The 25,923-nt window shown below is 37.3% G+C and overlaps 1 protein-coding gene across 3 annotated transcripts in view; it reads left to right on the forward strand.

Moving 5' to 3' along the window:
* The window catches only part of RAPH1 (Ras association (RalGDS/AF-6) and pleckstrin homology domains 1), a 103,639-nt gene that overhangs the window by 10,709 nt on the left and 67,007 nt on the right, over positions 1–25,923 (forward strand). The window contains exon 1 of one of the 3 annotated variants that reach the window (XM_076342440.1): positions 13,151–13,180. The exons of the other annotated variants lie outside the window; for them this stretch is intronic. The gene's annotated coding sequence lies outside the window, so the exon portion shown is untranslated. Of the gene's footprint in view, positions 1–13,150; positions 13,181–25,923 lie in introns of those variants that run through there. 3 annotated transcript variants of the gene reach the window in all.

Genomic DNA, 25,923 nt, shown 5'->3' on the forward strand with positions numbered 1-25,923 from the left:
AAAATGACTTTTGCTGGATTGCTTTCCTTAAAATGTTGGTATTTTAGCATGATTCAGGCAGTATTATTGACAGGAATATGGAACTAACATATATTAAAAAGTAGGGCTTTTCTTGTTTTTGCAATATGATTAAATATGTTGTTTTGTATCTGGATACTGTATATAAAGTATGCATCTTAAATCATCACCTTTTATCATGTCTACTTATTCCAAGACACTCAGACTGAAGTATCGAACTTTCTGGAGTATAGTGACAGCCATTGTTCAAGACACTGGTATGTAGGGTATGAAGTTGTTTCTCTTTTTTAATAGAATTTGGAATACGTAGATGGTTAACCAGTTAAAATGTTATATTATTAGTTCGCTTTTTGAAAGGAAAATTTAAAATTTTTCCTGACAAAACTCGTTGTGGATTACTGTAGTGCTGTGATGGAGTCATCTATTAAACTAAAAAACACTACTTTGTGGGGGAATTGTTCAGTAAAAGAAGCCCTTAGTTTACTTAATATTTCTTTCGTAATTTCTGAAGTTCTGCTTGCATCTATAATGTGATTAGTAACATTTCACAGGGGAGGTGGGGGGGTAGCAGTGGTCTGGTCCTGCGTGCATCAAGAATCGTCTGTGTAGTTACGTGGAACTAATTTGAACATATGGTTTGAGGCTTATATTTCAACACTAGTAAATAGTGATGATCTTCCTATCATTAGGTGTGCATGCAGAAGTCTGGTATTTAATGGAATACAGGTTGATAACTGTAGTTTTCATATTTTTATTGCCACTATGCTTAATGTATTTTATAGATCATGTTTAGAAAATCTATTTGTAACTAACTGATCTTTTTCTTTCCGAAGATGAGCAAGATAAGCACTGAAATGGTATCAATGACTCTGCATTCTGTAAAAAATTGATTTGTGCCCTCTGTGTATTGCTGATCTTTTATAGTGTCTTGAGGAATAGGACATTATTTAAAAAGAGGAAGTTAGGTCTGCCACAGAGGAAGCATTATATTATGGATTAAATGCTGTCCTTGTCATCTTTGAACCACACTTTTTCTGCTGTCTTGTTACATGCATGTTTTTTTTCTTTATACAGTCTTACAGTTCTCGAGTTGCAGACAACGAGTAGTTTTGAAAGTTGTACATGTAGCGCTCTTGTCTTCTTTTTGGGTATTGGTCTTGGAATGTTTGCTTCTGAAATGTTCCTTGGTTTGAAACTGGATAGGTAGAAAAATCCTTTTTTCTGTGCTCGATTCCTTCCTGTACTTGGGCTTATGTTTGCAAGCGTGCTTTTAACTTTTGTTGGCTAGAATTTTCCCACAGGAGATATTATGTCCACTGAGAACTGGACAGAATATTGTTCTTGGTGTTCCCCATCTCAAAATGCACATGGGGGAAGGCTGAATAGTATAATATGCTATGCTAGTCCTGTGCTTTGTGCATATTCTCCTCAGCTGAGAGAAATTCTTTACATGATACACAAGAATTGAAAAAGGGGCTGAGAACTTGCTTTCTGTGACTTGATTGCATTTTAAAAAATATAAACTGTCAGGAATAATAGAGCTGGAAAGAGGTACTGTTAGAATTGACCTTACTACTTAGCACAGAAAGCTGTGAATGATTCTACAGATGTATTGCTCTTTTAATTGTTTTCTTCTGAGTGAAGATTGTGACATCAGATGAAAAGTTGAGACCAGGAATAAACAAGGTCTTAGGATGCATCCCATTTTTTTACAGGTATTTCTTCATAAATGATGTTGTGGGGCACCCTCTGGCTTGTGATAGAGCTGTTTCATCTCCAGATCTCGTAAGTGGTTGCACTGAATGGATAGAGACAGTGACATAGAAATAGTGCTAACAGCCAGGCATGGATTCCTGGTAGTCATACTCAGCGGTATTGCGATGGGACCATAGCCAGTCAGTTCGCTTAAGTGTGAAGGTCCACTGGCAGCTCTGACAGAACAGCTGCAACTGATGTTATAGCATACTAGCACCTAGTTGTTGAGTCATTCACTGCTGATCATTCTAGCTACTGTCCAGTAAGTAAATAATGAATTTTGGCTAGTTTCTTGACTAAAATTTCCACGTGCACCTTGATGACCAGTCTTTCGAACAGTGGTTATTACACTAACTTTGCACTGATTACAGTTTTGTCAGGTTTTTGCTACACTGCTATATATTCAGGCAATATCAGAATGTGAGGTTAAGATTTTGGAATACTGTTGAACAATAAAAGGAGAGCAAAACAACATGACCCGTATCTTCAGCTTTCTCTAAGTTCAGTAAAACTGAATTGTTTGTACAACTTCCTTCAATATGATGGGAAAATTGCCCAGGTAATTGCTTCCTTATTTCTTCTATTTATATGTATCATCCTTCAAAGTGTGTTGCAGGATTTCTGTCAAATGCTAAAGAGCATTTTCAACAATGCCAAATTCAGCTGTATGAGAACAGAAGTTGCTTCAGCTTCACCAGCACAATTTAAAGCCTACCTTGTGTATAAGTAGTTTAATCCAAAAAACCCCAACCCAACCCCAAAATCTAACTATGTTCTATGTGGAAATGTTCTAAAGACTTATTTATTGAGACTTAAGTATTTGAGGACTCTTAGTAGTGGATTATGTTGGTAATACTACCTGCCTCTTGTCTAGTGCTTTTTATGAGCAAGTGTGCAAAAAGTATACTGGTGTAAATAAAAGTACAGTTCTTTCCTTTCTAACTTTCTGACCTCTCTAATACAGTTGCAGCTAGAAAGTGATAGCAGTGAGTACTAGGAATCCATCCTTGGTCCATGTGACCAGCAATGTTTAGCACTGCAACAGCAATGTGTGGAAATCTTTCCCAACTTTCTTCCACTGACTTTTGGGCTTGTTTTTCTTTTTCCTACAGAAGGTGGGCTTTTCTCATTTGTTTTTCTTTACTTGAAAATGGGTGGGGAGTCTCATGGTTGGTTGTTTGTTGTTTGTGGTTTTTGGTGGCACTTTTTTTTAAAAAAATAAAACTTTTTGAGGTTTTTCTTCCAGTCTTTGACTTGTAAAATTAAATTTTAAATGACATACTGTCTTTTGTATGTGTGTAACGTTGTCCAATCCCAAATACACTATTGTAAGTCTAACATTTCTTGACTTTTTAACACTGTGTTTCTTTTTTCTGCTATCACTTCCTCTTGGGAAAAGAAGACCTAATTCGTTTTAGATGAATCAGGAGATTTGTATAGAGAAACTTGGATTCTCTGACTTTGCATATACAAATTGCTTGAATTGTCTGCCGCACCCTGCGGATAGTTTAGTCTTAACCTTTTTCTTGTGTTGGGAAGGAGAGGTCTTCTGGCTCCTTTCAGTCTTGATTATGAAAGGGGGCTGATGATGTGTTTATACTTTGTGGGAGCTTTGCATCAAGAAATCTCCAGTACCATAACAAAGTGATTGGAATTAGTCACTTCAGCAGTTTTAAAGGCTTTTGCAGGACTTGACAGTGGGAAAAGCCTAATTTATGAAAATTAATTTTATTCATAATAAAAATCAGTAGACTTTTTAAACTGCTTTGTTAATATCTTGCATCTAATTCTTATACAGCATGACCTATGAACTGAACTTGTGGATGATTTCTGTGTTTAGACATGACATTGTTAACTAAATTTTTTTTTTAACTACTATTATTTATATCCTGAGGTTATTTTGGATGCGACATCTGAAATATTTTACATAGTGGCATCAACAAGCATAGGGGATTTTTTGAAACTTTTCTTTTGTACTTTATTAAATGTTTAGGTTGTCCTTGACCTGATTTAAAGTCTGATTTTTGTCCCACCCCAACCTGCAAAATCAATTTGGCAATCAACTTCTCGATGTTCCCATTCATACAAAAGTATATAGAGATTAAATGCACCAGAAATGCTCGGGCATTGTTAAGCCTAGATATATAATATAGCTCAGATGTTGGTGGATACTTTTATTTTTTTATGAAATGGTTTGTTATCATTTGACCTGTTCTAAAAACTGTTGCTTTGAATTATGTCAAATACTTTCAGCCATTGAGTCACAAATAACATAATTCAATCTCTTATTCCTCTCCTAATAATCTACGTGCTATGAAAATTCAGATGCCTTGTCTGTTTTAGGGTGGGCTCTGTTACTTCCTGTATTACTTTATCTTAAAGGCCGTAAGTTAACTTTCCTCATTTATGCTTAGAACCAACCAACTTGTCTTTTATCAGGCTGCAGTGTGAAAACCCATTTTCCTCATGAAACATTTTCATCTGAAGTCTGGTGTAGCACAAGCCCTGTTATGTTGCTAGAAGTCTTCCTGAAAAGCATTGATGAAAGTGTTCTTGGATGCTAGGCTTAAAATAAAAAAGCACTGATCATGTTCTGAAAATGTTTTACTGAAGTTAGACTACACATTTTAAAATTAGATTTCATTATGTTTGTCGGTTTTAACTGATGTGTCATACTAGTTGAAAAGCTGGAGTTCTACCTTGCACTAATTTTCCAGCTTTTAAGAAGTTCCTTGTTTGTTTTGATGGTGAGGAACCAGTTTCTTTAAAGTTTTAGGTCTGCTTTTACTATTGAGTAGAAGGAGAGGGGAGATTAATGTCATGGGATACCTTGACAAAAGAGCCGCGTTTCTAGCTACAGGACCATGTTTTCTACCCATCCCTCTGTGTGCTTTAGAGTTAGTCAAGTGAACTACTTGCTGTGATGTAAGTGAACAAGATGAGATGCCCTGACCTGTATGAATGCACTTCAGCATGCTTCTTGCAAATGTAAAGGAGAAAGAGAAAGAGGAAGAAAAGGAAAAAAAAAAGAAAAAGCAGAGGTGGTGATTTTATAGTAAGAGCTGTAATACCTCATCTTTGAGATGGAGTGACATCCCTAATTCTGAAGGGTGAAGATGGATGAAGTCTATCACCTGTATAGATTTCAGGACCTCCAAAGAAGCAGCTCCATTTCATTCCAGTGTTCCCCTCCTGCTGATGGAAACAGATATGTGGCACTATCAAATGCGATATTCCTTTACAGTCTGGACGTGGTCCCTGGCAGAAGTTATTCATAATTAAATTCCTTATGTATACTTATTTATATATTTTAGTAATTATAAGCTACCTTTACTGCAGAGATGTGTTGGAATGCAGGGAGAATGTGCAGAAAGCTCCTAGTGGAATGAAATTTATAACTCCGCAAAAATGATTTCCTTTTTTGGCTTGTAAACCTGTTCTGATTTGTCACAAGCTGGGCCTTTAACATATGCTAGGCTGTAGCTCCTGTCAGCAAAACTTTATAAATCCTTTGGAAAGATAATAGGAAGAAGTTGCTAGCAAGACTTAGACCTGAATGAGCGTTTAGGGGTCTGAGGGAAGATAGAAAACCAATAAAAGCCATGAAATAATTTAGGTTTTTTTAAGCTTCATTGTAAATCCTTTCACAGTGCTGCTTTTTTGATTTTAATTCAGCTTGAGATAGAGAGCTATGATTCAAGTGTAATAATGTTTTCTACAAAAAATGAAACTAAAAAAATCTTCCAGCCAATTCACACCTCACTGTTAGCAATCCGAGGAAATGAGACTGTGGGCTAATGGAATGTTCCACAAACTTCAGCATCTGCATAAACTTTTTCATAGTGCAATAGACAAACACAACTCGGAAATTATTTTGCTTTTAAATATTGAGGTGCTAATGAATTAAGAGACTTACTGTAATGTGGCTTTTAAACTGGTCGCTGTCACCTACATTTTAAATAGCTACTCTTGCTGCTTTGTGGCTTATTTTGGCTACAGCAAATTAATGCAGATCAGTTCTTGCCAACCCTTATCCTTAACAAGATGTGAATGTGGTCCAAGTAATTACCATTTCTAGTGTCACAAATGACATTCCTTATACAGTGTGGTCAACTCAGTACAGCTGCTTTAGCAGTAAAAATAGTCATTGTGGTACACATTCCACTTTCAGTGTTGTATTCTGTAGTTTATTCATCTGACTCAATCCTTAGAGAGGTCTTTATACCAAAGAAGATATTTTTGAGGAAACAAAAATAATTGTTCTTTTGGGATGTTCAGAAAAAAACTTCACTCTGAGGCTTGCCAAATTGTTACACAGCTGTTAAGATGATATAATGGTTTTTTTTGTTTGACTAAGGTTGTAAATACAAACTTCCTTCCTCCTGCATTTATAATTAATCTGGCTGTATGCAGAATTTGTGATAAATCTCTTCCAAATCTCTGTTGAGGGAGAGTACCTATGAAATGCTTACAAACTCCAACATGCAGTTTATATTTGCTTATGAAATGGGTGACCTAATTTTCTGTGAACCAGATATAATCTCCTCCCCTAGTCCTGCCAAAAGAATATATGTCTAGAATAAGAGTTTGTTCTGGTTTTATATAGGAGAAAAATATTAATCTGTGAGAATTCTTGACTGGAATATCCTTAATCCTGGGAGGCGTTCACTATGGTTAAGTTGCAATAGAACATACTTAGACTTCAAAAATGGGCTCAGAGTGGATAGTAGGTTCTGTTTTGTTTGTGTATGTCAGGTATTCCTGCATTTGTTGTGAGCCATGTTTCCTGCTGCTTTCCAAATTATACTGAAGGGAAGTGACAGCACTGGTGATCAGCCTTGTGGACACAGGCTTAAGTATTTTGGCAGCGATACTGTAAACTGAGGTAGTATTTTGCCTTAGGAAGGGCATGGCTCTTTGAGCATGATGCAAATTCAGTATGCATTACAGTATAAGCTCGGGTTTAGCCCTGTTTTTCTAACTAATTTTTAGTGCTTAGAAATTGCATGTAATTGTTTTCATATGAGGACACAATTTTTTATGTTCTGTAGGAAAAAGCTGAGGTGGTGTGTGTAATACATCTATAAAAGGTTTGGGGTTTTTTGAACAGTATTGTAGTATCAATACATCTGTAAAGGGAGTTTTTTGTTGTTTGGTTGTTTTTCTTTGTTTAAACAATATTTTGGTAGCATACTTACATTTGTAGCAGGGAAAGATGAAGGAATTAAAATATCTGACTAGTTGAGAAAAGTCACCTATAAGTCTTCTTGCAGAGTTTTCCATTTTTCCATTGAATTCAGGAAAGAATGAGTCTTGATGGCTTCTGATATTAAGATGTGATGGCAAAAAGAGGCAGGAATGTTTGTTTCTTGACAAACTGATTCTTACTGGAAGTTTTCTAAAGTTTGTGGGTTTGATTCTCAGTTACATAACAAAATAATAAATACAGTATATGTTTCGTGATCATCTCTAGAGCCAGATACTAGGAAGATAGAGACCATGCTTTCAATGGCAGCAAGCTGTTTGTCTGGAGTATCATGAGAAACTATAGCCACAGCTGAAAGTGTAGTTGGCTGGTACCCTTGTTTGAGTGAGCTCTGTACACCTGTTAAAACCAAAAATTTCCAAGATGACATTTGAGTTAGGGAAGCCTTGAGGGTGAGCTAGTGAGACATGTCTGTGCTGGACAAGGACAATGGGAAGTGGTCATTCTTCCTTCTCCAGGAAACAGAACAGAGGGTCCCTCTTCATCTTTCCATAAGAGAAAGATCATTTCAAACACCGAAAACCAAAAATTGTCTGTAGTTGCAATTAGGGATCTATTTAAAAACTTAGAGTTAAGGTATTCAGGGCTCTACAGCAGAGTATTCTTGTAAGTACTCTTTACACTAAGTAAAGTTCCAGCAGAAGATATTTTAAAAGTGTCATTCCAAAGGAATTTTGCAGTCTTGACTCTGGCAATGTGGGGAGAAGATTAGAAAATTCTTACTTTGCCTGAGTTACTCTAGTCTTAGCTTGGCACTGTTAATACCTGGTCATTACACAGAATTTTGTGAGCCCTTAGTATTCCTTGCTTGGAATTATAAGTGATTTTTTTTTTTTTAAGTATTGAAGTATGTCCAAGTATTCTTATGAAAGAATTTGGATTTAGGTGTTTCTGAAAATATTATGGTACAACATTAACCATTCATGCTCATATCTTTGGTATTTGAGAAAAACCAACAAAACCCCAAAACACAGGTGTAGTTATTAGCATGTAATGGTTTATAAAGCATCTACTGTAGTCTAGAAGGCTGTGAAGGAATGTAGGAGGAAGGGTGCTCTGTTGTGTGCCTGAAGCTGGTCACCCCATTTCTCTTTCTCATTGCTCACAGCAGAGTCATAGGCAGTCAGCTGCGTGCTGGTGGTGCCAGCAGATTGTGCATACTCATCTGAATGAAGCCATGTACAAACTTTGAAACAAATGTGAACTTTTGTGTCATGGCTTAATTTTTGTATGAAGGCTGCAGAATGTTTCTTATACTGGCAGGAGAGGCAACCTATGTCAGCTAGTTAATGTATGCTTCAGACAATGAAAAATTGAAGTGACTTTAACTTCATGGAATTGGTAGTAAACTGCACAATTACAGCTGTACCCAAATGAGATATTCATAGAATATCTCAAGTTGGAAGGGACCCATAAGGATCATCGCGTCCAACTCCCTGCTCCTCGCAGGAATACCTAAAACTAAATCATATGATTAAGAGCATCATCCAGACGCTCCTTGAACTCTGTCAGGCTTGGTGCCGTGACCACTTCCCTGGGGGGCCTGTTCCAGTGACCAACCACACTCTCAGTGAAGAACCTTTTTCTAATGTCCAATCTGAACTTCCTTTGATGCAGCTTCATGCCATTTCTTCATACCATTTCATGTAGCAAAGGAGTGTTTACATCTAAGGAAAGAATGTCTTATTTGTTCCTGATAATTTGGGAAAACTGCTACAAATACAGGCCTGTTAAAGTGTAAGCCTTTCCTTTCAAATTTTACTTTTTAGTGGAATTTGTGTTGCAACAAGTATTCATTTGTACCTTTTATGTCATCAGTTCTGTGATGCATTTTAACGGAGCTGTGCCCTTGCTCATGCACAAACATTTCAATTTTATAAATACCTACAGACTACTCTAGTGAGTAAGTAACTTACATTGGCAAGAGAGTTTTCTTTTATTATTGTATAAATAATATATTTTAAAATTTTCTATCTATATTATACATATTTACAAGCACAGATGTGCTTACATGTGTTGCCTTTGGCCTGGTTCTGAGACCACCAATTCCACAGATATATGCAAGGTCCTGTGCTTGTGAAATACGTCTTTAGTTTCCAGAAATGTCTGACCAGTGCTTGTAAGCATTAAATGAAAAAGTGCAGTAGGGAAAACACCATTTCTGTATTTAGCCTCTAATTTGAAAGCTCTTTGTAATGGCATGGGCATGCTATGTTTTCATATCTTGTGCCTCAGTGCTGCAGGGTTTATGCTGGAAGTTTTCTGAATTCAGAATTATTAATGTATTTACGGATGGTAATGCTCTACCCCCCTTTTTTTTTTCTTCCTCCCCCAAATTGTTCCAACTTCTGTTTAAATGTAGTCTTTAGGGGTTAACTTGATATGTGAAAAGCACTAAAGCATTAAATGCTTGTAATGAAAAGTACAAGCTTTAAGTATATTTGTAGCTAAAGTAATTTATTAAGACTTGTCATTTTACTGATTTGGTAAAACTGATCCAATTTTAATATAAATAAATGCAAATCAGTAAAATTTTAACTTTTTCAGTGTCATGCGTATGTGTTTGCATATGCCCTACAGTAGGTAGCATTTAAAATTTTCTCTGTACTAACTGAAAAGGTAGCCTTTTCTGTTTATTATGAACTTAAGAATGTAAGCCAAGTGTTTGAATTTTTTATAGCACACTCTGTGAGCTAGAAGTGGCGTTGCAAGTTACAGGTGAGCCTGTTACGGGTAAACTTGCTGCTGCCAAAAAGGGGAAGTCCCACTTGTTTCTTTCTCTGTCCCTTCTCCCAGCTGTCTGGTATGAACCCAAAAGAATGTGTTGGCTCTCGTATTTGTCCAGTCAGAGGGTAATCTGCTTCTGCTTGCTAACTCAGCAGAAAGATTATTTTGGTGTTTGGAGTGTGGAGTGAGTTTTCTGGTGGTTTAGAAGGTTGAGCAGGCTCAGTGATGTTCTGGAGCAAAGAGCTAGTGGATGGAGGGGAAGGAGAGTCCTTCCTTTTCTTGAGAGCAATGAGGTATTAGGCTGGCTCAAGCTTTAATGTGTAAGCTGTTGTTTTAAACTGTAGGAACAGGAGCTTAAAAAAGACATCAGGAAAGCTTGTAGAAACATTTTTCCAAAAACTCCTTTGGAAAGGACTGTAGAAAGTTGGCTCTGGAATAGAGAGAAAGATAACTTTACAGTTTTGTTGCTTCTGAGCCAGTTGTCAGTGTTTTCTAAATGCAAAGACAACATCCACCCAAAATGTGCTGGTTTTCTTTTTTTTTTAATATCCTGCAGCTCTTAAAAGCCAATAACAATAATAAATTGCCCGAATTTCTCAAATACTTTGCTAAAAATAAGTGTTTGTAGATTTACCTAGCTGGTATAGTTGTAGGTGTATTTGATGACTGAGTTGATCAGGCAGAGTAATGCAGCTAGGAGGTAGGCTGCCCCTTTCACAATAGCAAGTTCCTGAGAATAGGTCAAATTGAAGGATTTGGTATTGGAAGTATCTTAACACTTTGGTGCTCAGCTTCTTCATCTGAACAGGCAGTATACTTATCCCTGGAGAGGATAGGAAGGAAGAAGAAGGAAGCGTGTGCTGCAGCCCCTCCTTTCCTATGTGACTGGAACTGTTGGGTATGCACAGCCCAGTGTGTGCTTGTAGGTGAATTTCTTTCTGAAGGGGCAAGCACAAATGATCTGCTACCTTCCGCGTATCACACAACCTGCTCCCAGCTTTGCTTTTCCTGGGCAACTTGAATGTGGTCTGTGTGAATTATTTTGAAAGTCGTTCCCCTATCTATCTTGAGAAATAGACAAGCTGAATTCACCTATGACTTTTTACTAAGTAGCATGCTGCAAATAAATCCAGCGTGATGGAGGAGAGGCTCTGTGGCTGCCAGGAAGAATGGCAGTCAAAGGGTAGTTGCTATTAAAGGAAATAATCCTGCATTTTGCTGCTGAGGATTCTGTGGGAAGGTGCTGTGTGGTGAAGCCCATGAGCCATCCTGTAGAGTACCATTCTTCTTAACTTCTTGAAAGCTACAGGGACTCTTAATGTTCACAATTCAGTTTTGATAGGGTATCTGTCCCCCAGATTGATGAATGCCATGGAATATCTCATTCCTGTCCCTATGAACTTCTGTTTCTTAGCATGGAAATGAGACTACTGTACAGTATTTTTCAGTGTGACCCTTGCTAAGAAGCCCTGGTGTTTAAAAAGGCTCATTCACTTTTTGTATTTTTTAAAAAAAAAAGTTGCGTGGAAAACAAGTACCCATGTTGCTTTCAGATGGCTTTAAAACTAGCCATAAATTATATCAGTCTGATCTAAAAATTGTGACTTTTAACAAACTTTTTTGTAAACTGTAAAATTATTTTAATCAGCCTTTGGTGTTCTTTTTTTCTCATCATCTAAATCTGCTTACCTTGGTTTATCAGTTTACCACAGTATCAAACTTAGATGAGAGACAAGAATAATTGAATACTGAGGGATAGAACTTCCAAGCATGTTTATAAGCAAAATATCATGTGAAACATAATGCACAGTGTATATATGTCTGTGTTTATAATAGCTGCACTCAACCAGTTTAGGATTATCCTTCACTGAATAAAAAGACTCATTAGTTTAAAAGTTGGCGGGGGGGATTAGTTTTAATCAAGAAGCTTTTTGGAAAAAATCTTGAAATTTATATTCATGAGTGGCAGTATGAAGTCTGTTGACTCACTTCATTTATTTTATTTTTTTTCCCCACAGTTGCAGTAGCAAAGCACTCTACTGTCTTTAGTTTTCGTATGCAAGAAAAGTTCCATTCACAAAGCTACCAAGTGTGGTGGCAGCAGACTTTACAGTAGTTGTTTATGTGACTCAGGTGCTGAGCTGTTTAGACAAGGATCCTCTGCAGCTTAGGATCTGAACAGTGTTTCTTAGGAATGCTGGCCTAATCCTATGAATTTAAATCCTTCTGTTTAAAGTCCTTCTTTAACAGGACCCAGCTGTCAGCCCCGTCTTCCGTGGTTGTTCTACTGTATAGAAATTTTGTGTTTACTTCCTCAGTGGCATGACTTACTTTCTTTTTTCCTTTTTGCTATGAAAGCTGACTTTTCATACCTTTTCAGGAATGTGTGCTTTAAAACATTGGTTCGGTGTTGAATTTTTACATTTGGTCTTAATCTCTACAGTTATATTCTAGATAAAGTCCTTTTGGTATGCATCAGTTGGTGCTTAACTGGCTTTTAGACTACTCTAAACCCTTGACGTAACAGATTTTTTTTTTCTGTTGAGGCTGCTTACTTGCTTTAAGTGCTTTTTTCCAGGGAGGAGAGTCCAGAACTGGTGTTTTTCTCCCCTTCCCTCCCTCACTCTCTGCTGCCAAGACTTATTTAGAAACTGAAGTAATGCAGCTTTTCAGTATTAACATATAACTTTAGAGCACATCTTAAGTATACAAAATTAATTTTAAAAAAATTTTTAATGAGTTTCATGAGGCTTATAAACTAGAGATTAAGGTCAGTGCTCAGAAGGCAATGCTTAGATTCCTGTTAGCAGTTCATGACAAATTTCATAGCTTTAGACCTCAAATTGCTGATACTGGTTTGAGTTATTTTGTGGACTTCTTGGTTTAAGATAATTAAACCATCCTTCCAGAGAAAGGATGTTGAATTGACAGTAGAAGCAAAATCCCAAGTGAAGAAAGTATTAAAAAGAAAAAACGCAGGGAGAAATATTGTCAGTTTTCTTCATTTTTTTTTAGAAACTTTGGAGAGAGTTTTTCAGTGACATTCTGCTAAAATGGCAAATAAGAATTAAGTTGTATTTTCAGCCTTTATCAGTGATAAACATGCCTTTCTGTATCTACTCACAGACGTTCTCCTCTTCAGAAATTTGTGCAGGCTTTACTAGAGACTAGTGGTGGTGGAATTGTTACAGGCTTTGGCACCCTGCTTAACCGGATGTCTCACAGAAGTTGCTTTGTGGATTGAGATCACTTCTGGAATGGCTTCTCTCTTACTTTTTGAGAAGAAAAAGAGCAAGTGCTGAGAAGAAGAGTTGTGCAAGTGTAGGACTTCCTTCAAGGGAATTTTTTTTTTTTCTTGCCTGGTGGGGTTGTCAAAATACAACTTGGATTTTTCCAGTATCAACAAGGAAAACGGTAAGTTGCAGTTTATGCAGCAGGAAGTTGGCTTTCTGTCTTGTTATTGCATGTGAGGTTTATGGGGATCTGAAACTATGCCTAATCACCTGCAAGACCCAAGGGAAGATGCTGGTAAAGTAGTATCTCAAAGCAGTGGTTCTCCTGCAGTTGTGAGATTCATAAACATGTTTTTCCACCTATATCCATATTGTGCAGAACTTGTCTGTACTTTCTCCTTTTCATGCCACATAGTTGTTCCCAAATTTCATTGTGTGGCAAGAGCCCCTTCAGCCTATGTGCCTCACATCACTACCTAGTGAGCAGTGTTGGTTTACTGCCAAATGATCCCCCCCCCTCTTTCCTGTCAAAGAAAACTGCCCCATTTCTGCTACCTTGCAGCCTTTCTTCCCAGTCTTGGCTGCTAGGACTCATCTCTGTTCAGTGCCCCACATCAATCTTTCTCCTAGACTCACAAGGCTCTCCTCTAGACGGTCCTTCAAAGCCTCCCACAAGGCACAGCTTTTCCATGGAAAAACCTCTCCTTACATAATATTTCTTTCTTTTCTGGTAATGTCATGGTGCAGTACTGTACATCCATTTTTTTCCTCCATCAGAGTGGCTATCCTCATCTGCCTCACACCTCAATAGACATGCATCCTTCTGTGTAGAGGTTGGTGATGAAAAAGAGTGATAGGGATAGGGAGGGGTTTTATGTCCCTGCTTGCAGTTTGCAATGAAGTTGGAGGATGAGAGTTGGCTGCCAGTTTAAATACTTAAATCTGGTCTTACTAGTGGCTGAAAATACAAAACCAATTGAGCCGGGGTAGCCTGTTGTTTAGATGTTTATTTTTAGTTTAAGCCAGTGTTGTTGTTGTTGTTCTTTTGCTCAGCTTGTTAGGAGTGGGTTTAAAGTAAATCAGGTGTATTCTAAATTGAGTATACTTTTTCCTTCTTTGATAATGTTTCACACAAAAGATTATTTCCCTACTCATCCTCTAAACACTTTTTTTTTCCCAAGGGGTGTTTCTTAAGGTTATGCTGTTTTGTAATGGCTAACTATGAACAGCAAAGTGTGTTGACTCATAAATGCTAAGAATGAAACACCTATGTAGGTGTATCAAACATTCATTTGTGGGTTTTCTGAAAAATATGCAGTTGTGTTTTTTGATTATTTTTTCCTTGTTCTTCCCCCCCTCCCTCCCAGAGATGATAGTTCCAGCTATAGAGAAATGCAGCTCTTCACAATGTAATCTTAATTCTTACCAGAAATCCTAAATCAACTTCCAGCCTGTTGCAGCTGAGGTTAATGTAAAGAATATATACCCTGATACAAAAGTTTATATAAAGCAACCTGTGAAGAATGTTGTTTATTTATCATAGCTAAAGCACTATGCTTCTGTTTTTTGAACCACGGTTCATAGGCTGACACTAGGTCCTTGTTGAAAGGGATTTGGCAACTTCTTCTGAGTCTAGATAGTACCCACATCATACAGATTGCCAGTGTCTGGTGTGGTATCTTAAGTGAGCATTGGCATAATGATTATTTTTAACCTTTGAGAGGGTCCCTTGAACAAAAATTAGCTTTTAACTGTACTGAAGCATAGAGTAGCTCAGAGTCTTATGAGGAAATACTCTCACCTGCATTGTAATTTGACCTATGACCTAAATGATTTCCTTACGCCTCCCTCCTTGTGGTTGGTTTGATCCTTTATATATATTATATATACCATCTTCTATAAGCACTGTTAAGATGTCCAGCTTTTACAGGTAGTTGGCAGTTACTTGCTTTATTTTGCTTTCTTATAGTTGAAAGACAGCCTAGTATATGTGTAAAAATGAATTTCTTTGAGTATTTATTCCTGGTGGAAAAAGACCCTGTACAGGCACAATAGACCAGTTTGTAAAGGGATGTGAATTTTATAGTGATTGATTGGCAAGTGCTTCTTCCCTTCCCAAGTGCACAATGAGCCTAAAAGTGCTGCTGTTAGCCTGGTGATTGTTATTACTGGGCCACAGCTACAAGAATATTTGGGTATTTCCTGGGATCTATGCGTAAGGCCAAATATAACAAAATTCATTGCTATTCTGAGTCTGCTGATGGAGAAGAGAGAGTACATAATCTTTTCTGGAATGGATGAAGTTGCAAGAGGCAAGTAGGCTCATAAAAAATTAATTTATATTGTGCCTTCTAGTGCGTTTCTGGATTGAAGAGAAGATCCACAGGGCGATGTGGTAGATCGGGTACCTGTGGAGCTATCATTCAGGGAGTGGCCAGAATGGCATGAATGTACAGCACCTGTGCACAGGCTAGTCTCACCTGCTTCTGTTGCATTATTAAATTAGTGCTGAGTTTAACGTTGGTAGTAAAGTTGTTTCCTTTAAATGCAGCTGACAAGTGTTTTTCAGTGCCCATTAAGTTTAACTATGGATGTATCCAAAGCCATTCTTTCATGCTATGTCTCTTCTCATGTATTGTTTGAGACATCCCATCCTATAGAGTGCACATCCCTTCATGCAGTTTCATGCATCTTGGTTCAGTCACCTGCTGATCCTGAGTTAAGAAGTTTCCCGTTCACGAGGTTTCCTTACCAATCACAATGACGTAGAAGTACCTCTTTTTGTACGGCCTGCAAATAGAATAGTCAATGCAACCTGCATTTTGAACAGCAAGGACAGGGATGGAACTGTATACTGACTGAGAGGGAGAGGGAAGAAAGTAGATCTGCATCACAAAAAGATGTTTTGCTCATGTCTCAGTTGAATCATTCTTATGAAGGCCATTGTGTGGCCCTCCTACAGAATAAGACAGCCTTGGTTTTGTTGTGTTATTGCTTGGTTTTGATTTTTTTTTCTTCTTCTATTATAATGAGCAGCTATAGAGGAAGGAGAGGGCCAAGGGAGACAGCAGAATTAGGTGCTGTTTTATTTGAAAAATGTGTTAGACCTTTTGGATCATCATTTGGGCTGTTGCTAGTAGTATGTCCGAAAATGTTGTCCTCATTGCAAAATAGAATCCTTTAACTGGTTATGTAAAATACCATGCATGTTTCTGTGCTTTTTTTAGTCAGATTTTATGTTCTGTTGTTACATGCAGGATGTTGTTGAAGGTACAGTTACGGATGTAGGCAGTTTTCCTTGTTCTGTCTTCCCAAACTATGAGCAGTTTGCTTTGTATTCCTTGCCTTGGTCCTTATCTGTAAAATGGAAATCCTCCTTCCTTCGTTCTTCCAACATGTCTGCTGTAGTTTTGATGATAAATGCATACAAAGATGTTAAAGGCTTGCATTTTTACTTGAATCATTAAGCCCTTGGAAAGTTTCAGTAAAAGTTCAGACATGTCAGTTTTTAATTTCCTTTTCTAAAGGTTTTACATAAGCTTTAGTGGAGCTTCAGGCTGGCTGATCGGTATGTGTGAGTCTACCACATCATTAGGTGATGTGCACTTCTGGATCTCTCATCCACTTCCTTTGTGTACTCTGAGGACAAAATGATTGCCTACATTGCCCTTAGTGTTCTCACATCATTTGCAGCTGTGTATTAGGATAATAACTGTAACTGAATTGAATATTATGCTTCAGGACTTAAGTGAGTCGCCTGCGGTGATCAGGAATGTTTGTCTTCTCCCTATGCTGCTGCACATCTCCTCCCTCCCCCCCCCTTCACAATTAATGAAATATTTAGGGATGTTGTGTTTTCCTGAAATGTATGGCTATAGTTAGAATTGGGAAAGCAGAGAAAGGAGCCCAGTGGTCTGAGGTAGGGAATCCTCGTTCTGAGATGCTTGCATAGTCTTGCTGTGTACTCAAACTAGTGGCTAGAGTTGGCTGAAATCTGTTCCTCTTCTATCCCTCAGATCAAATTGGCAAGAAATGTCTGAGGGCTTTTCTTTTTCCTAATCTGTATGGACCAAGAATTGCCTCTTAGAGGCATCTGAAATTTATTTTGCTTAGTAATTTTTCACTTATTGTAGAGGCTCCTTCAACCTGGGGGAAGTTTAATGGCCTGCAACATATAGAAGGTGTAATATTGAGGATCTGTAGGAAGGATTGCTCTGAAACAAAAACTCAGGGCTGAAATAGCAGAACTTGTTGTGAGTCACTTGTGGTTCTTCAGTGGGTAAGAAAGAGGTGCTTTTTAATGATCACTTACTCGAGCAAAATTTGCCATTTATCTAAAAACATCTAAGACGGATTGACTTGATTGTGTATTTATGTCCTCTTCAAATACTGTCATGAGCCTGTTCAAAGTATATGTTGTCTGGAGTCAAGCATAAATAACCCCCTTAAAGCTTTGAATTTGTACATTCTCAAATTGTGTAATAAAGCTTAACTTGACTATGAAACCTTTTTTGGACATCTAGCTGTCTTTTGTCAAGGTTGCAGCTGCTCTAAGATAATTTTGTTTCATTTATAATACAAAATGCATCCTCTGTCTACTTCCTACTAATATTTTAAAAAGATTAGTTATGCAAAAAAAAAATTTATTTAGAGACATACACTTCTTGAAGTTACTGCATTAAACTTAGTTCTGCCTCTGCATCAACTTGTTAATGTTTGTTATTCTTTTTTTGGACATCATTCCACAGCTAAAACTGAATGGGAAGAGATAACACAAACACTATTGTAGCATGATAACTGCATAACAAAGAATCTGGAAAATTGGAGCTAATGTACGTTTTTAAGTACATCTTTGCCTACTGAAGGCAGACTATACTTTAACATAGATTTAAAGCTATGCATTTTCCTAGCTTTCATAATCTCACTCTGTTTTCACACTGAAAATTCTCTAGTGTTAGCTGGTAAGACTAAGATGTTGGCTCCTTCAACTAGTGAGTGTCACTGTTTTAGAGAATACCTATATTTTATCCTCTGCTTGAAAAATATTTTAACTAAGGCAACTTCTGTTTTTATGATCTCTGGCTAAGCATTTTTTTAGAGCTGTCTTCAGGTTGTCTTCATAAAGAATCTGCTGTGAGACATGATGTAATCTAGGATGGTCTTTTTATGGGAATTAATTTAATGTCCACTTGGGTACCCTGGCTGGAATCTTGGTTCAGGAAATGGGACATGATGATTGATAAAACCCCTTCTTTTCAAGGCAACATCTGTTTGGCTGGATGTGAGACAGGCACTGAAATAGATTGGAGGGAATAAAGGTTTTACTGTGTGCCTTCTCAGCAGCACAAATTTCAGATGCAATTAGGTAGATTCTTCAGTAGACATTTCAGTAATTTTGGTGTGTCCCCTCTCTTACAGGAAGAAAGATCTTTTAAATGTATTTCGATATACAAGGGGTCACCCTGTGGAGACTAATTTTAAAATTTCAGGCTGCAATTATGGAAAGCTGGAGTCTATAAATAGTAATAATAATACAAAGACAGCTTAAGTGATAATGAGAAACCAACCCTGTGGAATATAGGGTAGACTTCTGCTTGATCCACTTTGCATTTTACCTCTCTCCAAGCTTTCAAACAAAGAAGAGCTGGGCAGGTGGGTATTTTGTGGGTAGTTTTGCTGTGGCATATCAGAAGTATTTCCCATTGCTTGTTAGAAATCAAGATGATGAAGTAAACATTCTAGTATCTTCAGTTTTTTATTTCAGGAAATTGTGGGTGCTTGTGTCAATTAAAGTTGGGGTGTACAAGTTTTGATTAAATACAAAGGGAGTCGGTAGCTGCAGCAGATGTGAATATGGAGAATTATGTTTTTCTATTTCTTCATGTTGCTAGCCAAAAAGAGCTTTATTCTTTCATATTTGTATTGTCTGTGAAGAGTACTGTGTTGTCATATCCCTGCTTAACACACTGTCTGCTTCATTCTAACTATTTGGTGCTGAATCTGTGGAAGCCCAGGAAGCAACTGTGATATGTTTGACTTTCCTGGTTAGAATCTCTGGGGGTAGTTGTTGAACAGCCTGTTATAATCTGAAAGGCGTAACAGTGCTCTCATGAACAGCATTGGGTTTAGAAAACCTGTATTTGCTGTACACAGCACTGATGTATTTTGGGGGATTCCAGGAACAGTGAGACGGTTTGCTTTGATGTTACCACCTGATATCTGATTAAGACTTTTTTCTTCTTCCAGTTGCTTTTTCAAACAGTTGTTTCATTAGCAGTTGCTAAAATTTATGTAAGTTATGTGTTCACTTGTGTTGCTATAAATATTTATATTACAAATGTATAGATAATGTAAAGAAAAATTTTTTTAAGAGCTTAGTGAAAAGGTTGTTGTTTGACTGGGCTTAAAATACAAACAGCTAGAGGCAAAGGCAAGTTCTTGTACAGACATGTGCTTAATTTTAGGAGTAGCATTAGAAATCATGCTGAATATGTTTGACTGAATAACTGTTACTTTCAGCAGCTTTTCATTGATCTTTTATTGAAACTCTAGCCTGTCTGCAATTCAAAACATGTATTTTCAGACATGAAGATTTTTTTCTGTGGTTTCAAAGATACATTCTTGCATGTCGCACAAATCAGTGGGTAAGGGAGGGAATATTGTGGGCTGTCCAGTTTTGCACCTTCCAGCTAAACCCGAGAATAAGACCTTACAGTGAGGATGCCTGGTTTTCGTACTTGCTGGATTTCTGCAGTCCAGACCAGCTGCCTGATACAAAGTAAAAGACTTGAAAATGAAATATGCTTGAACTGCAAATTACTTTTTAAACTTTTTTATGTATTCTGTGATTATTTGTCTTCCTTCTCCGAGTTGCTTTGAATAAGTCTTGTACATTTCATGTTCTGCTCTTGACTTCCTATGTTTGAAGAATAGGATTTATTGCTAAAGTCCAATGCCCTATTTTAATTTTGAAGAACAACTTAAAGAACCTCATGTGCGTAAACATTTGTTCATTCCTTTTTGCCAACCCCGTTTCCAAATTTCTAATTAGTTTATTTTAAGAAAAAGTAAGGAATTAAATAAAATAAATTTTCCAAAGTAATGCTGAGTCCCTTGCTTCCTTGATAGTTGGAATGCAGTTGAGTTTGACAGGACAGATCAATTGAATGGTGGCAGATAATGTATTGATGTAAAGAAAACATCCTTAATGAGTTGGGCGGGGGGGCGGGAAAGAAGGGCAGGAGACAGGTAGTAGACTTGAATCAAAGGTTGTCACATTCCTTGATAATCCAGTGACCCAATATTGAAATACATTAGTAACTATGAATGCTTTATACACCTTAATTATATCTTCAGTCTATTGATGTGTGATCTTCTATTGAGGCAGATGGATATTGCTGTCCAGGACCTCAAGAGGTCACCCACAGTACTTCTGAGTATGTGAATCTCTTCATGTGTGCAAGGCATAGATTCAATATTCTTCCATTTTAAAGCTATATTGCGTAAATAGTTTTACCTGTTCAACGGGTACAAAGGAGTGCATAGACATTATTTGATTTTTTAAATGTGGCAACAGATGCTATCTTTGATAATGCTTAAATGCAGAATTTTAACTATTAAAATTACTGCCTGAGTAATTTCAGAAACTTATGAGGTTATTGGTTATAAAAGGTCTCTTTGCTTTTACTAAAGTGGCTAAAACTTTATCTTTTATCAGACATTCAATGTGTTTTCACCATGTTGTGTGACTACAAGCCTGGAAAACTATTGCCTGAAGCATGGTTTAAAAAAAGAAAAACAAAACTCAAAGCTGGCTCAAAATAGTATATTGAAGGAGGCTTTTACTTGACATAAGATTTTTATTTGGGATGTTTTGAATTTGAATTTTTTGGCTGACAGATTTATACGTCAGTTTTTGAATTTGAGAGGCATCGGAATGTCTGTGTGCTGTAGGAGCCTTGGGATGTATTCAGCCTCGTACCTATGCTATTTGAAGCTAAAAGAAAACAAATGCTCTTTTGTTTAGGTTTTCATCTAGATTACTCTTAATGCAAACTGGGTTATAGGACATTGGATAATGCACAAAGAATTTCCCATAACTTTCTAATCCCCCTCCAAATCTCTCTTTCAGGAGTAGTTAATTTCAGAATATTTTATGCTTATTAAGAAGAAACATGGAAATACTAAAGCAAATGATCTGCACTGTATCATTGGCTTAGTGTGCTGCAGTAATAAATTAAAAGGAGAAATGTTAGTGTCAGTTATAGCATAAGACTTTCTTATTTTTTTACTGAAAAACATGCTGATTTGATTGGCCCCTGTCATATGGGCAGAGTATTAATATGAAACAAATAATTTATGTGCTCAAACTACCTTTCGTTATCTACCGGAACTTCAAGAAAATGTGTAGAAATGTGGATGTGAGCTTTGGCTGTCAGTTTTGTGAAAGCATTTAAATTTTTTTTTCTGTGTAAGTAACCTTATTTCCTTAAGCAGTCAGGTGAATGAGTATTAGAGGTGAAAACCTGCTGGAATCTTACTCTTGTATTCATGTGTGCACACTATGCTTATGTGCTCGTACGGTACACTACTGTATTGTTCTGTCATATACAACTTCTTAAGCAGAAATGGATACTGGCATGATGACACATGGATGATCACAAATGGAAGAACAACTCTGATTTCCAAACCAGCTCCAGAGTATGTTTTCCAAACCAGAGTATGCTGTATAGTTCCTCTTGGTTCCTGAGGCTAGATTTTAAAATGCAGAAATCCAGTTACTTGTTCAGATGGTGTTTTGAATGTTTGTGTATTGTCTACTGCATCCCTATAATAGATTTGTAACAAATTCTGCAGTTGTTTTTAGGAAGAAAACCCTTAGTTCAGTAACAAGCATGAGCTTGTACAAGCTTATGTTTAAATAATAAGAAAGGTTGGGGGTGAAAACATCAGTTGTCTGAAAGAAAGATAGTTTGTTTTCATTTTGGGGTTTTATGCTGTCAGTTGCCTTTGAACATACTTAAGCATCTCTAGTTCAAAATGCTTGTTACAGTGCTTCTGAAATTATAGTGAATAAACACATTCTTGTTGCTGACCCTTTAAGCACATTGGCGTTTCCAGTTGGACTCAGAATTCTATTTTTGTTTCTCTGGTAATCTTTCCATCATTAATTAAGTGTGGTGTAGACAAATCCTGCAGTCTGATTCTTTTACAACTACTTTTTTCAGTGCAGAGTGTTTTCATTATAAGGAAATATTGTTAATATAATAAAATTTCCTATTATCTTGAACTGGGTTGATTTTAAGGTAGGAACTACCATCTCAAAGTGCAAGTCTGCAGACTGGGGTCTCAGTGAAAGACACTTTTGTTTATAACTTACCTCTGTCCCAAAGATCAGCTTGGGAAAGCTGTTACTTTCCGATGACAGCAATTTGTTAGTTTTAGAATTCTGTGATGGTGTCTTTTCTTGAAAATGTCAAAATAGTATATTTGAAGCATTGTTCTTGGGCTTTTCATCTTTCCTCATGTGTTTTGATATCGCGTCATCTCATGCTTGTCCTGGCATACTGAAAGCTACAATGGCTTGCGTAAGAATCAGCTTGAAAGAGTAAATGTTTCTTTTTTTCTAAATTATTGGTAAGTTTTTTTCCTTACAGTGTAGTTCAAATAGTAGGTTGTGATTAAATGTTGCAACTGGTGACTTCTAAGGAAAGTCTCAGTAACTTTTCATTAAATGATATTAGAATACTGTGCTTCATGCATTTAAAGGTGAACAAACTGAATGAACTGTTTTGGAAACTAGATGGTTGACTTACAGCGATTATGGGTCTGCCTGTTTAAACAGCGTTTCAAACAGATAAAGTTGACTGATGCAGTCCATAGTAGATAATGAAATAGTACATAGACCACACTTTAGTGCAGGAAGCCTTACTTGCATATGGAAGACTATACCACGTTGGTAACTTATTTTATCTCGGTATCCCAGAATGATGCTTCTCATTTTCATTAAGTTCTATTGTGACATAAACTTGAACAGAATAGAAGGTGAAGTGTTGAAAAATAACTTGAATCCTAAAATTATTTTGGCATTTCACCTGGTATGAGCTAAGCAGAAGCAACAGCTACTTAAACTCTGCTACCCTGCAAATGCTTTAGGAATGTCAGTGGCTTGCTTTATGGTGTCATCTTAGAACAGTTACTCCTTTTCCGTTTCTTAGAACTAATTTAGTTCTAAATGACTCCTTAAAAAAACCAAACAAAACAACAAAACACACACAAAAAACCCCAGCCCACCCCCCCCTCCCACCCCATTAAACTTATACCATTTTTCTTTCTTGTTATAAATAAAAATGTCATATACTTAGAAAGGTATGATAACTCCCAGTTAGGTCATGACTTGCTAAAGTATGGTGCATGTTTGCTGTGATCAAGAACAGTGAGAAAGAAAATGGCCGTAAAAATGAAAATTTCAAGCTTTTTAATTGGAATGTGCACTCTTTTTGAGTTGTTGATGCTTTGAGTTCTTATGTCAAAAAGTTCAGGTACTGTTATCTGAGCATTTTGTCTCTGCCTTAATTTATTGAATTAATCCTTTAATTAATGTCCTTTGGGATATCTCCTTCCAGTAGCGGAGCTTGTGCTAAGAGAGATCCCTTTTATAGAACTAGCAAGTTAATATTAGCTGTTTCTTAAGTGAGACACTATCCTCTGTGTGTCTTTTGCAAGCAAACGTTGACAGGCTCATAGGAAATGCAGCTGACGTTAGGAAGCTTGGGTGGGGACTACAAGGAGCTGGCAAATACTACAGGGTTTAGTGCCAGACTTGCTGACACAACAGTACTTTACTTGTAAAAGTTTTCTTTAGGCTGCTAATTCTGTCTTCAGAGTAACTGGAACTAAAGCAGTGTCTCTGATGCCAAGTTAAAATAGCTAAAGCAACAGTTTATGGGAGATTGAGAATGCTGGTTTCTTTCCACAGCTTAGATCCTCAGAAATATTAGTAAAAAGAACAAGCTCCTCTCTTAATGAAAGGATGAGTTATGGACAGTGCCATAGAATGAATGCACTGCAAAACAAATCCCATCTAACTGTAGAGTAAGTGGCAAAAACAGCTCAAAGAGGGAAAGGCTAGCAGTGTAAAGTATCTGTAAATACCGAGCTCTGTTTGATTTGATTTGCCAGTTCATAGTCACATTTCCTAAGGCACGCTTTTAGTAGCTTCCCTTAGCCTTCAAATAAAAATTCTTTAAGTGTATGTAGACATTGAGAAATGCTGTGTTGTCAAATGTGAACAGTGTTACAGCAGTTTGGCCATGTCACCTTAAGTATAATGTATTTTGTGTTGAATTTACAGTATTTCTGGTCCATGTAAAAGCCTAAGGAGTAGTAAAGCAAAGCTTTGAAGGGGCATGAAAGTGGAATCCAGCTTCTGTTTGTTTTGCAGAAGTTCAGGCAGAGTATGAGTGGCTGCTACCCTGCTGTCTCCATTTCTGTATGTGGGAGGGCTTTCAGGTGACATCATGGAGAGGAATCTTGCAGGGGGAGGCATGCCTGACTTATAGAACATAAAAACCTGGTGCGGTCTTGGTGGAAGGATGCAGCTCTATTACATAAGCATGTTGGCATTTTTTGGATTTCAGCATCACTTTTAGTTTTTAGGAAGAGCTTCCTTCCCTTCCCTGCAGTGCTAGAAGTACTTTACAGGACTCAAAACAAGTGTTGGATGAAATGAGATTCAGATGGTGAATTTAATCTGTTCAGTGGTTGCTCGGTGCAGTATGCCATGCCGGGTTAGCTTTAATATTATTGCCCCTTTTAAGGTAAGCAGCTGTGTTGTGCTGTCCCACAAAAGTAAAATCTTAGTAGGAGACTGAAGTGGCTTTGCCTAGAGCAACTGGATGGCAGTATCTTGCATCTGTGGGAGGCATTGGCTTCTGCTGACCTCAGAATTGTAGATCACCTCTGAAGTCTCCTGTTCCTTGATTATTTTATCAAGGTAAAGTGAAATATAAGCAATATATAAATAGAAGGAAAGGCTATTTTTAAATCATGGAGGTTTTTTGCATTAACTACTGTCATATAAAGTCAAAAACGGATTGAACAGTATTTCTTTGACATCACCTTTATCATCTTTCATGGCGTCTCTCATCAATTTAACTCTGCAACGCTCTGATGTCTTTCAGACCAAGATGTGTCTTTTCCTGAAGACTAGCATTTAGGAAGTTTGCTTTTAAATCTACGAAATGTAAACTGGTGCTTTCTGAAAGCTATGTAACAAATTATGATGTAGCCCATGACTTGACCAAATCAAGCTGTACAGCACACCACGAATTTTTTGTGTAGCTCTTGGTGGCGATCTGTTCACATGTCTCTCTGGACATTCTATAGCACATCTCTAGGATTTACTCTTTTGTAGTGCCTGATCACTCCCAAATTGTTGCCTATGTTGTTTTCCCCCCAAGTATGTAAATTTTCATTCTGAATCAGATCCTGGGTTTAACAGTGTGGATGTACCCAGGAAGGCATGTGTCTCTTCGCTCCATATAAGGGGCTTGGAAAACATGTTTGGGGAAGAGAAGAGAGGCTTGTTTAACAAAAGATTAATTTCCTTTGAGGTCATAACAGATAACCTTTGGAGAACGTTATGTCTTTATCTTGGTCACTCAAATTTGTTGAATGAAGGAGGGTCTGATAGCTATAATGGTGACTCTTTGCTTCCAGGGAGGAGTTTCTTTGTTGGGTAAAAATTGTGCAGTATCACTGAAGTGATCTGGACAGTGTCCAAGATTTAAACTGTCTCATGGGATGTATTGCTGGCATTCTCTGTGGCCTGTTTAAGCATTTCTGTTTACAGATGTGTAGAGTCAGCTATTTGCAGTGCAGTCAGACTGCACTTCCTGTGGGTTGAATGGTGTTGCTTAACTG

This window comes from Aptenodytes patagonicus, chromosome 6, assembly GCF_965638725.1.
Source record: "Aptenodytes patagonicus chromosome 6, bAptPat1.pri.cur, whole genome shotgun sequence".
Taxonomy (NCBI): Eukaryota; Metazoa; Chordata; class Aves; order Sphenisciformes; family Spheniscidae; genus Aptenodytes; species Aptenodytes patagonicus.